We start from the raw sequence: 13,234 nt of genomic DNA, 5'->3' as shown, positions 1-13,234 counted from the left end.
GTTTCGTAATTTCATAATCCAATTTTTTGAATTTATAATAAACTCTTGGATACAAATCACGAGAATATATATTCTTCCTCTATTTTTTCATTGAGAGGTAAAGGAGTAAATCCTTTTTACGAGATAAAGTTTTTGATCGGAATGGCATATAAAGCAACCCCGGGGGACCCCTTAACCATTAAGGGGTTAAAAGAACGAATCACACTTTTACCACTAAACTATACCCGCTACAATCCGATTATTATGTATAAATCTGCTTTTTGTCGAACAAGATATTTGTTGGGAATCAAAAGATACGAAGGAATCCGGAAAATTAGAGCGTAAACGAGAAGACGTAATGAGATTAGGACCAAATTTTATCCCAAGTTTTTTGATTAGAAGTTTTTATCGGATATGGCTTGACAAAACTATTTAAGTCGTAACATAAAAATGCAGTGAACAAGAATTCACAGTTCCCTTCTTTTCCTATCTTACGTTACTTGATTTTTTTTTTATTACTAAATAAAAAAAGTAAAGAAATTAAGAAAACAAACGAAATTTTGATGATATATCAAATATCAAAGGAATCCACCCAGTTCCTCTTATGATTGTTTCAATATTAATAAGAAGTTTTTGTTTTTTAAAATTGAAGAAGAACCCTTTTTTAATTTTAGTCATTGGAACAAAAAAGACCAGGCCCGGCTAGGTACTGGCCAGGCCGGGGAAATATCCGTTTTTTGTACAAAATCAAAAAGTACTTTTTGATTTATTTATTATTATTAATTTTTTTTATACATTTTCTACAGATAAATTAAATAAAAGTATTTATTGAAGCCCTATATTGACTTTTATTTAATTTATTGTACTTTCTTTTGTGCATTAGGGAGAGATGGCTGAGTGGACTAAAGCGTCGGATTGCTAATCCGTTGTACGAGTTTTTCGTACCGAGGGTTCGAATCCCTCTCTTTCCGTTTTCATTGATAACTTTTTATTTCCTTTTTTTACTAGTTAAATTAAAAATGTTAAAGTTATAAGATCCTACTAAATAACATTTTAAAATCGAGCAAGAAAAACAAACCTTATTTCTTTTTTATTATTCACGTCCAGGATTACGTCCCGGATCATTAGATAGGAATCCGAAGATGAATAAAGAGACAAAGAATATCACTACTGTGTAAACAAATAGTTTTAGAGTAAGCATTACAGAATCTCCAAAAGTTTTTTTTAGGAAAAAAAAGAGAGTAGATCTTCCATGCGGATATTTGTATTTTAGCTTCCGTATTTTATTATATTTTAAGATATATTTTTGAAAATTGCCACCAAATTAAGAAAAAACCTCTTATACCCACAATTATACATTTTGGAAGAGGTCTTCGCTGGAAAAAGGTCATAATAATGAAGTCAAATGTGGTGTTGTGAACTTTTTATACAATAATTTCACTATTTCAATCTTTGTCTAGGGCGGTAGTAAATACTATAAAAAGGTTTTTAAATAATAATATCATCGAAAACTTACAGTAGCTTGCCAAACAAAAGCTAAGAGAAAAAAGAAAAGAGGTATTACTGGCATAATATCTACGACTGGATTTAAAAAAGCATAGGCTTCGGGCAATTTGGCGGCGAAAAAACTACTTAAAAAAAGGGTAGAATTAAGACAGCTACAGGGCAAACTTAATATATTAAGCATAACAAACGTTTTGTTCTTGAGGGTAATTATATTTATTTTGATTGAGTTATTAATAAGTTGCATTATTTATAGAAGGTTAAAGAAAAAAAGTGGATATACAAAAAACCCTTCTTTGATTTTAACTTGCCCAATCAAAAATTCTTCCACTTTGATTCAAAAATCAAAAGTAAATAGAATAAATCATACTTTCATATAATATCTTAATTGAATTAGATGTAATGATCAATAAATTCCTTAGTTTAATTGTATATTTATACATAGAAAAATTATTTCAACAATCTAATTTATTTTATGGATAGTTAGACTTAAGTTGACGAACAACTAGTACCAATCTTAGTCTTTATTTGTGTCATGGGGCGTCGCCAAGTGGTAAGGCAACGGGTTTTGATCCCGGTATTCGGAGGTTCGAATCCTTCCGTCCCAGTGTGTATCTGTATACATATTCAAGATAGTTAAAAATTACTATGGGTTTACTCCATATATATCAAAAGAAATAAGAAAAACATTTGCTTTTTTTTGAATGATCCTCTGTTTATGTTTAACAGTATAATATTGAAAAATAATAATTATTCTTCTTATTTTTTATGAGTCTTCTATGAATGATATCTTATGAATGATATATTTTTTCACAAATTTAATAGAGTGCAAATAACCCGCGGATTAAATAGAATTGTTATCCATTTCTAAAATTGATAAACTCATATGAGTTCTTAGTTTAATATTCGAAGAATAACATGGGAAATTGTTGAATTTATCTTATAAATATCGAGTAAATATCTAGTTATTTGATGATGCAGATTCAAAAAAGACTTCTTTAGAATTGCAGTACTATTATATTTAATTACTAAATTAATATATCTAAATATATTAGATATTTTTCTTTTCTCAGATTTTCTTTAGTTTATATGTGTATATATATTTGTATAAAAATTAAGAATTTAGGATTACTTTGTTAAGTGGATTTTCTATATGGAAATCCAAAAGGGCCGATTCAAGTACCTCGTAAATTCAAATTTGTTGGAATTTGTAAAAACCTTTCAATCAAATAAAAAGTCTATTACACAGGAATTAACCCTTAGTAGGATTCGGTGATACAAAGAAATCACAAAAAAAGGCATGTTGCTGCCATTTTGATTAAAAGGATAAAAAATCCCCAAAGTAATGTCTAAACCCAATGATTCAAGTCAAAGAAAGATAAAGGGTTTTAAAACAGGGAAAAACTCTTGTCTCAACAACAAGAACTAGATTAAAATAAAGAGGGTGTGGCCCATTTTTATAGAGTTTTGTCTAATCTTTTCCATTTTTTATCCAGTAGAGAGTTTTCCATTTATATAATATTTCTTATTGTTCCCGGATAGTGTCATCTTTTATAACCAAAAAAGGATACTGTTCCGCGAATTGTTCAGTGGAATTCTATGAACAAAAAGTAACAGCTTAATCCTTTCTTTTTTACTTAGATTGATATTAATTGACTAAAACGGGGTTTTTCTTTTCGATTTGGTTAATTTATTTGTAAATGCTTTAATGTTTCTATGTAACTTCTATAATGTAGTGTCAACCTAATATAAAAATAAATCTAAAATGAACCCTTAGTTTTTGATTTTAGTAAATTCACAAATTTAAAAATTTTTTTATTGTATTCTTTTCTCAATATTCCCTTTTCTATTGACAATAATGTATGAAATAAATATAATCTGAGCGTGGAGAAATTACTATATTTCTCCCCGCAATTCGGTTTATCTTTATTATGTTCAAAATTTATTCTAAATGTTTTTATGTTTGGTTTATCTTTTTTAAATTTTTTGATTGCGTCGTACTATTTTATCTCTTTTTTTATTGGGATTCCTATTGTATCTATACATGAATACTCATTTTTTGAGTTCGGGTTGCTAACTCAACGGTAGAGTACTCGGCTTTTAAGTGCGGCTAGCATCTTTTACACGTTTATATGAAGCAAGTGATTCGTCTATACCATCGGTAGAGTTTGTAAGACCACGACTGATCTTGAAAAAAATGACTGGAAAAAACAGCATGTCGTATCAATAAAGAATTCTAAGAATATTTTGTTCTTACTGTTATGGGGATAGGGCGAAATCTTGCTTAATTTAACAAGCAAAGAAATTAAAACTAAATTGAGAGTTAGGTCGACTAAATAAATGGATAGATCCTAACTATAGGTTCCAATTATAGGAAAAGAAAAAGTAACGAGCTCCTGTTCTTAATTTTTGAATGATTACCCGATCTAATTAGACGTTAAAACTATATTAGTCCTTGACGCGGGGAATGCTTTTCCCATGAGCGTATTATCAATTTGTTTTGAATCCTAACTATTAGCTATCTACATTATGTAGTAGAAAAAAATGTGTATGAAGAAGGCAGTATATTGATAAAGAAATCTTTTTTAATCAAAAGAGCGATTGGATTCAAAAAATAAAGGATTTCTTACCATCTTGTTATCCGAACATAAACCTCTTGGTTGAAAAAACAGAGGATCAAGAGTCCGTTTTATAATTGTATCTTTTTCCGAGGTATCCTATTATTATTTTTAATATAAAACCTTGTTTTGACTCTATCGTACTATGTATCATTTTCATTTGATAACCCAATGGATCCAATCCTATTTTCGGTTAAAATCAAATTTCAAATGACGAAATATCCAGGATTTTTAGAGCTCGATAGATCTGGGAAATTTCAACTCCTATACCCACTTATCTTTCGGGAGTATATGTATGCATTTGTTCGTGATCGTGGTTTAACTAGACGGAACTTTTTAAAAAATGTGAGTTCTCACAATAACTATAGTTTACTGGTTATAAAACGTTTAATTTTTCGAATGTATCAAACGAATCATTTGATTTTTTCCCATAAAGATTCTAACCAAAATCAGGTTTTTGGGTTCAATGAGAATTTGTATTATCAAATGATATCAGAGGGGTTTGTCGGCATTGTGGAAATGCCATTTGCCCTACGAGTAACATCTTCCTTACCGGTTCTAGAAGTCATAAAGTATTATAATTTACGATCAATTCAGTCAATATTTCCTTTTTTAGAGGATAAATTTACACATTTAACGTATGCTTCAGATGTACTAATACCCTATCCGATTCATCTGCAAATCTTAGTTCAAACCCTTCGATGTTGGGTAAAAGATGCCTCTTCTTTGCATTTATTAGGGCTTTTTCTTCAAGAGTATTATAATTGTAATAGTTTTTTTATTCCAAAAAAATTTCAAAATAAATATATTTCTATTTTTTCAAAGAGTAATCCAAGATTTTTTTTGTTTCTGTATAATTCTCATGTTTGTGAATATGAATCTGTCTTACTTTTTCTCTGCAACCAATCTTCTCATTTAAGATTAACATCTTCTGGTGTCTTTTTTGAGCGAATATTTTTTTATTTAAAAATAAAGCATCCTATAGAAGAAGTGTTTCCTAATGATGGCCTATGGCTCCTTCAGGATCTTTTTATGCATTATGTTAGACATCAAGGAAAATCAAGTCTGGCTTCAACGGATACACCCCTTTTGATTAATAAATGGAAATTGTACTTTGTCCGTTTATGGCAATGGAATTTTTATGTGTGGTCTCAACCAGGAAGGATATATATAAACCAATTATGCAAGCGTTCCCTCGGCTTTTTGGGCTATCTTTCACGTATGAGAATAAATCTTTCATTGGTACGGAGTCAAATGCTAGAAAATTCATTTATACTGGATAATGCTATGAATAAAATGGATACACTAATTCCAATTAGTGCTTTGATTGGATCGTTGGCTAAAATTAAATTTTGTAATATGTTATGGCATCCCATTAGTAAGTTGACTTGGGCGGATTCATCAGATTTTTATATTATTGAACGATTTGCGCGTATATGCAGAAATATTTTTCATTATTATAGTGGATCCTCAAAAAAAAAGACTTTGTATCAAGTAAAATATATACTTCAACTTTCTTGTTTTAAAACTTTGGCTCGTAAACACAAAAGTGCTGTACGCGTTTTTTTGAAAAGATTTGGTTCGGAATTTTTGAAAGAATTCTTTACAGGGGAAGAAGAGTTTCTTTCTTTAATTTTTCCAAAAACTTATTCTACTTTGCGAAGGTTATATAAAGGGCGAATTTGGTATTTAGATATTTTTAGCCTAAAAGGTCTGTCGGGTCAATCATGAATGGTTGGTTATGCAACCCTCAAAAAGGAAGTTTTTTTTAATGAAGGCGAGATAACAATAACAAAAAATTAATATATATTTATATATTTGAAATGCTCATGTAGTAAGGGTTGATCAATAGAGTTTTCAAAATCCTGTCTAGGAACAGAAGTAAATTTTAGATCTATACATAGGGAAAGCCGTGTGCAATGAAAAATGCAAGCACGGCTTGGGGGAAGATTTTTAATGTTATTAAAATTCTAAAATTTTAGAACAAATAAATTCTCTATTCCATCCGACTAGTTCCGGGTTCGAGTCCCGGGCAACCCATTATACTTAATATATAAAAATATTCTGTATATAAATCGGAATCTATTAACGAATATAAATTATATAAATTGAGATCGATAAAGAAGAGCATAGATATATCTATGGGTGACTGGTTGACATGGGATATAAATCATGTTATACTGTTGAATAACAAGCTATCAATTATCTATATGGATTTCTTTTTATAGAGAATTTATGTGCTTGGGAGTCCCTGATGATTAATGATTAAATAAACCAAGATTTTACCATGACTGTGATTTTAGAGAGACGCGAAAGTGAAAGCATATGGGGTCGATTCTGTAACTGGATAACCAGCACTGAAAACCGACTTTACATTGGCTGGTTTGGTGTTTTGATGATCCCTACCTTATTGACCGCAACTTCTGTATTTATTATCGCTTTCATTGCTGCCCCTCCGGTAGATATTGATGGTATTCGTGAACCTGTTTCTGGCTCTCTGCTTTATGGAAACAATATTATTTCTGGTGCCATTATTCCTACTTCTGCAGCTATAGGTTTGCACTTTTACCCAATCTGGGAAGCGGCTTCCGTTGATGAATGGTTATACAATGGTGGTCCTTATGAGCTAATTGTTCTACACTTCTTACTTGGTGTAGCTTGTTATATGGGTCGTGAGTGGGAACTTAGTTTCCGTCTGGGCATGCGCCCTTGGATTGCTGTTGCATATTCAGCTCCTGTTGCGGCAGCTACTGCTGTTTTCTTGATCTACCCAATTGGTCAAGGAAGTTTTTCTGACGGTATGCCTCTAGGAATCTCTGGTACTTTCAATTTCATGATTGTATTCCAAGCTGAGCACAATATCCTTATGCACCCATTTCATATGTTAGGTGTAGCTGGTGTATTCGGCGGCTCTTTATTCAGTGCTATGCATGGTTCCTTGGTAACTTCTAGTTTGATCAGGGAAACCACTGAAAATGAATCTGCTAATGAAGGTTACAGATTCGGTCAAGAGGAAGAAACCTATAATATTGTAGCCGCTCATGGTTACTTTGGTAGATTGATCTTCCAATATGCTAGTTTCAACAATTCTCGTTCGTTACACTTTTTCTTAGCTGCTTGGCCTGTAGTAGGTATTTGGTTTACCGCTTTAGGTATAAGCACTATGGCTTTCAACTTAAATGGTTTCAATTTCAATCAATCTGTAGTTGATAGTCAAGGTCGTGTAATTAATACCTGGGCTGATATCATCAACCGTGCTAATCTTGGTATGGAAGTTATGCATGAACGTAATGCTCACAATTTCCCTCTAGACTTAGCTGCTGTCGAAGTATTATCTACAAATGGATAATATCCACATATTAGCATATTAGATTAGTATAAACCAGTTTTTGAAAATAAAGGAGCAATACTTACTTTTTTACTAAAAAACAGTAAGTATTGCTCCTTTTCATTAATTTTTTTAGCAAAAAAAAAAATTAATGTTGTATTTTTAATTGAAGTAGTTTTTCTTATTATAGGGGCGGATGTAGCCAAGTGGATCAAGGCAGTGGATTGTGAATCCACCATGCGCGGGTTCAATTCCCGTCGTTCGCCCGGGACCATGTGACTATTATTTCTTTTTCCGCTTTTATGTTAAGCATATTTATTTTTTTTAATAAATGATTGGCGACAAAAGGGCTTTTTTTTAGTGAACGTGCCACAATAAATTACTCCGATTTTTTTTATAAAGACGAAGAAACAAATTCTATTTTCTTTCCTATTTACTACGGCGACGAAGAATCAAATTATCACTATATTTATTTCTTTTTCTACTTCTTCTTCCAAGTGCAGGATAACCCCAAGGAGTTGCGGGTTTTTTTCTACCAATTGAGGCCCTCCCTTCACCACCCCCATGGGGATGGTCTACAGGGTTCATAACTACTCCTCTTACTACAGGGCGCTTACCTAGCCAACATTTAGATCCGGCTCTACCCAAACTTTTCTGGTTCACCCCAACATTCCCCACTTGTCCGATTGTTGCTGAGCAGTTTTTGGGTATCAAACGGACCTCCCCAGAAGGTAATTTTAATGTGGCCGATTTCCCCTCTTTTGCAATCAGTTTCGCTACAGCACCTGCTGCTCTAGCTAATTGTCCACCCTTTCCAAGTGTGATTTCTATGTTATGTATGGCCGTGCCTAAGGGCATATCGGTCAAAGGTAGGGCATTTCCCATTTTTATAGGAACTTCTGTACCAGAAACAATGGTATCTCCAATTAGAGCCCCTCTGGGATGTAAAATATATCTTTTCTCACCACCCCCATAGTGTATGAGACAGATGTATGCATTTCGATTAGGGTCGTATTCTATAGTTACGATTTTACCATATATGTCTTTTTCATTCCGTCGAAAATCGATTTTACGGTATAGACGCTTATGACCTCCCCCTCTATGCCCTGCGGTAATGATTCCTCTGGCATTACGACCTTTAGCACAACGATGCTGTCCATAGATCAAATTATTTCGTGGATTGGATTTCATTTGATTTAAGTTCCTTTCGTTCTAAAAGGTGGAATATAATAACCCGGTTGAAGCGTAATCATCATACGCCTGTAATGCATTGTATGTCCCATAAAAGGTCCCCCCTTTCCCGGGAGTCGATGACTATTCATAGCTATTACCTTGACACCAAAGAAGAGTTCGACCCAATGCTTTATTTCTGTCCTAGTTGATCCTGATTCGACATTAAAAGTATATTGATTTTTCAGCAATAACCGAATACTTTTGTCTGTAACTACGAAATATTTGATTCCATCCATAAATTTTCTTCCCTATGAGTTCTAGTCTCAATAAGACTGTTAGGTCTTACTGTTCATATGTTATGATATGAATATACCACACCAATTCGTTATGTATGGATGATGAGATTTCATTGATACAGAGCCAATTCCAATAGACTTATTATATTGGAGGGTCCCATTGGCATGCATCCAGTAGGAATTGAACCTACGAATTCGCCAATTATGAGTTGGGCGCTTTAACCATTCAGCCATGGATGCTTAGCGGGGATCCTCGTACATGGTGAATAACCAAATTCCAATTGAAATGAAATCTTTAGGGTAAATCAATGCAATTTAGGAGGACTTAATCTTAATGAAAGGACATCAATTCAAATCCTGGATTTTCGAATTGAGAGAAATCAAGAATTCTCACTATTTCTTAGATTCATGGACCCAATTGAATTCAGTGGTATCTTTCATTCACATTTTTTTCCATCAAGAACGTTTTATAAAACTCTTGGACTCCCGAATTTGGAGTATCCTACTTTCACGCAATTCACATTTACAGAGTTCAACAAGGAATCGATATTTCACGATCAAGGGTGTACTACTATTTGTAGTAGCGGTCCTTATATATCGTATTAACAATCGAAAGATGTTCGAAAGAAAAAATCTCTATTTGACAGGACTTCTTCCTATACCTATGAATTTCATTGGACCCAGAAATGATACATTGGAAGAATCTTTTGGGTCTTCCAATATCAATAGGTTAATTGTTTCGCTCCTGTATCTTCCAAAAGGAAAAAAGATCTCTGAGAGCTGTTTCCTGGATCCAAAAGAGAGTACTTGGGTTCTCCCAATAACTAAAAAGTGTATCATGCCTGAATCTAACTGGGGCTCGCGATGGTGGAGGAATTGGCTCGGAAAAAAGAGGGATTCTAGTTGTAAGATATCTAATGAAACCGTCACTGGAATTGAGATCTCATTCAAAGAGAAAGATATCAAATATCTGGAGTTTCTTTTTGTATATTATATGGATGATCCGATCCGCAAGGACCATGATTGGGAATTGTTTGATCGTCTTTCTCCGAGGAAGAGGCAAAACATAATCAACTTGAATTCGGGACAGCTATTCGAAATCTTAGTGAAAGACTGGATTTGTTATCTCATGTTTGCTTTTCGTGAAAAAAAAGCAATTGAAGCAGAGGGTTTCTTCAAACAACAAGGAGCTGGGTCAACTATTCAATCAAATGATATAGAGCATGTTTCCCACCTCTTCTCGAGAAACAAGTGGGCTCTCTCTTTGCAAAATTGTGCTCAATTTCATATGTGGAAATTACGCCAAGATCTCTTCTTTAGTTGGGGGAAGAATCCGCACGAATCGGATTTTTTGAGGAACATATCGAGAGAGAATTGGGTTTGGTTAGACAATGTGTGGTTGGAAAACAAGGATCGGTTTTTTAGCAAGGTACGGAATGTATCGTCAAATATTCAATATGATTCCACAAGATCTAGTTTCGTTCAAGTAATGGATTATAGCCAATTGAAAGGATCTTCTGATCGACCCAGAGATCATTTTGATTCCATTAGTAATGAGGATTCAGAATATCACACATTGATCAATCAAAGAGAGATTCAACAACTAAAAGAAAGATCGATTCTTTGGGATCCTTCCTTGCTTCAAACGGAACGAACAGAGATAGAATCATACCGATTCCCTAAATGCCTTTCTGGATATTCCTCAATGTCCCGGCTATTCACGGAACGTGAGAAGCAGATGAATAATCATCTGCTTCCGGAAGAAATCGAAGAATTTATTGGGAATCCTACAAGATCCATTCGTTCTTTTTTCTCTGACAGATGGTCAGAGCTTCATCTGGGTTCGAATCCTACTGAGAGGTCCACTAGAGATCAGAAATTCTTGAAGAAAGAACAAGATGTTTCTTTTGTACCTTCCAGGCGATCGGAAAATAAAGAAATAGTTAATATATTCAAGATAATTACGTATTTACAAAATACCGTCTCAATTCATCCTATTTCATCAGATCCGGGATGTGATATGGTCCCGAAGGATCAACTGGATATGGACAGTTCCAACAAGATTTCATTCTTGAACAAAAATAAATTTTTTGATTTATTTCATCTATTCCATGACCGGAACAGGGGGGGATACACGTTACACCACAATTCTGAATCAGAAGATAGATTTCAAGAAAGGGCAGATCTATTCACTCTATCAATAACCGAGCCGGATCTGGTATATCATAAGGGATTTGCCCTTTCTATTGATTCCTACAGATTGGATCAAAAACAATTCTTGAATGAGGTATTCGACTCCAGGGATGAATCGAAAAAGAAATCTTTATTGGTTCTACCTCCTATTTTTTATGAAGAAAATGCATCTTTTTATCGAAGGATCAGAAAAAAATGGGTCCGGGCCTCCTGCGGGAATGATTTGGCGGATCCAAAACCAAAAACAGTGGTATTTGCTAGCACCAACATAACGGAGGCGGTCAATCAATATAGATTGATCCGAAATCTGATTCAAATCCAATATAGCACCTATGGGTACATAAGAAATTTATTGAATCGATTCTTTTTAATGAATAGATCCGATCGCAACTTAGAATACGGGATTCAAGGGGATCAAATAGTAAATGATACTCTGAATCATATAACTATAATGAAATATACGATCAACCAACATTTATCAAATTTGAAAAAGAGTCAGAAGAAATGGTTCGATCCTCTTATTTTTATTTCTCGAACCGAGAGATCCATGAATCGGGATCCTAATGCATATCGATACAAATGGTCCAATGGGAGCAAGAATTTACAGGAACATTTCATTTCTGAGCAGAAGAGCCATTTTCAAGTAGTGTTCGATCGATTACGTATTAATCAATATGCGATTGATTGGTCTGAGGTTATCGCCAAAAAAGATTTGTCTAAGTCACTTGCTTTCTTTTTGTCCAAGTTTCTTCTCTTTTTGTCTAACTCACTTCCTTTTTTCTTTGTGAGTTTCGGGAATATCCCCATTCATAGGTCCGAGATCCACATCTATGAATTGAAAGGTCCGAATGATCAACTCTGCAATCAGTTGTTAGAATCAATAGGTCTTCAAATCGTTCATTTGAAAAAATGGAAACCCTTCTTATTGGATGATCATGATACTTCCCAAAAATCTCAATTCTTGATCAATGGAGGAACAATATCACCTTTTTTGTTCAATAAGATAGCAAAGTGGATGATTGACTCATTCCATACTAGAAATAATCACAGGAAATCTTTTGATAACGCAGATTCCTATTTCTCAATGATATCCCACGATCAAGACAATTGGCTGAATCCCGTGAAACCATTTCATAGAAGCTCTTGATATCTTCTTTTTATAAAGCAAATCGACTTCGATTCTTGAATAATCCACATCACTTCTGCTTCTATTGTAACAAAGGATTCCCTTTTTATGTGGAAAAGGCCCGTATCAAAAATTCTGATTATACGTATGGACAATTCCTCAATATCTTGTTCATTCGCAACAAAATAGTTTCTTTTCGCGGCGGTAAAAAAAAATATGCTTTTTTGGATAGAGATACTGTTTCACCAATCGAGTTACAGGTGTCTAACATATTCATACTTAACGATTTTCCACAAAAAGGTGACGAAAGGTATAACTTGTACAAATCTTTCCATTTTCCAATTCGATCCGATCCATTCGTTCGTAGAGCTATTTACTCGATCGCAGAGATTTCTGGAACACTTCTAACAGAGGGACAAATATTCAATTTTGAAAGAACTTATTGTCAACCTCTTTCAGATATGAATCTGTCTGATTCAGAAGGGAAGAACTTGCATCAGTATCTCAATTTCAATTCAAACATGGGTTTGATTCACACTCCATGTTCTGATAAATATTTACCATCCGAAAAGAGGAAAAAACGGGGTCTTTGTCTAAAGAAATGCCTTGAGAAAGGGCGGATGTATAGAAACTTTCAACGAGATGGTGCTTTTTCAACTCTCTCAAACTGGAATATATTCCAAACATATATGCCATGGTTCCTTACTTCGACAGGATACAAATATCTAAATTTGATATTTTTAGATACTTTTTCAGGCCTATTGCCGATACTAAGTAGCAGCCAAAAATTTGTATCTGTTTTTCATGATATTATGCATGGATTAGATATATCATGGCAAATTCTTCATAAAAAATTGTATCTTCCACAATGGAATCTGATAAGTGAGATTTCGAGTAAGTGTTTACATAATCTTCTTCTGTCCAAAGAAATATTTCATCGAAATAATGAGTCGCCATTGATATCGACACATCTGAGATCGCCAAATGTTCGGGAGTTCCTCTATTCAATCCTTTTCCT

General features: G+C 33.7%; 2 non-coding genes across 2 annotated transcripts; one reads left to right on the top strand and one right to left on the bottom strand.

The window, feature by feature from the left end:
* Positions 1–862: 862 nt before the first annotated feature.
* TRNAS-GCU (transfer RNA serine (anticodon GCU)) lies at positions 863–950 on the top strand. The gene has a single exon. It is a non-coding gene; the product is annotated as a tRNA-Ser (tRNA).
* An 8,113-nt stretch (positions 951–9,063) lies between these two features.
* Positions 9,064–9,137, bottom strand: TRNAM-CAU (transfer RNA methionine (anticodon CAU)). The gene has a single exon. It is a non-coding gene; the product is annotated as a tRNA-Met (tRNA).
* Between the last annotated feature and the right edge of the window lie 4,097 nt (positions 9,138–13,234).

The sequence above is a fragment of the Urtica dioica genome, unplaced genomic scaffold (genome assembly GCF_054948205.1).
Source record: "Urtica dioica subsp. dioica isolate 48M unplaced genomic scaffold, U.dioica_male_clone48M_v1_H2 Urtica_dioica_male_H2_contig_19, whole genome shotgun sequence".
Taxonomy (NCBI): Eukaryota; Viridiplantae; Streptophyta; class Magnoliopsida; order Rosales; family Urticaceae; genus Urtica; species Urtica dioica.
This window is presented reverse-complemented; position numbering and strand designations above follow the sequence as displayed.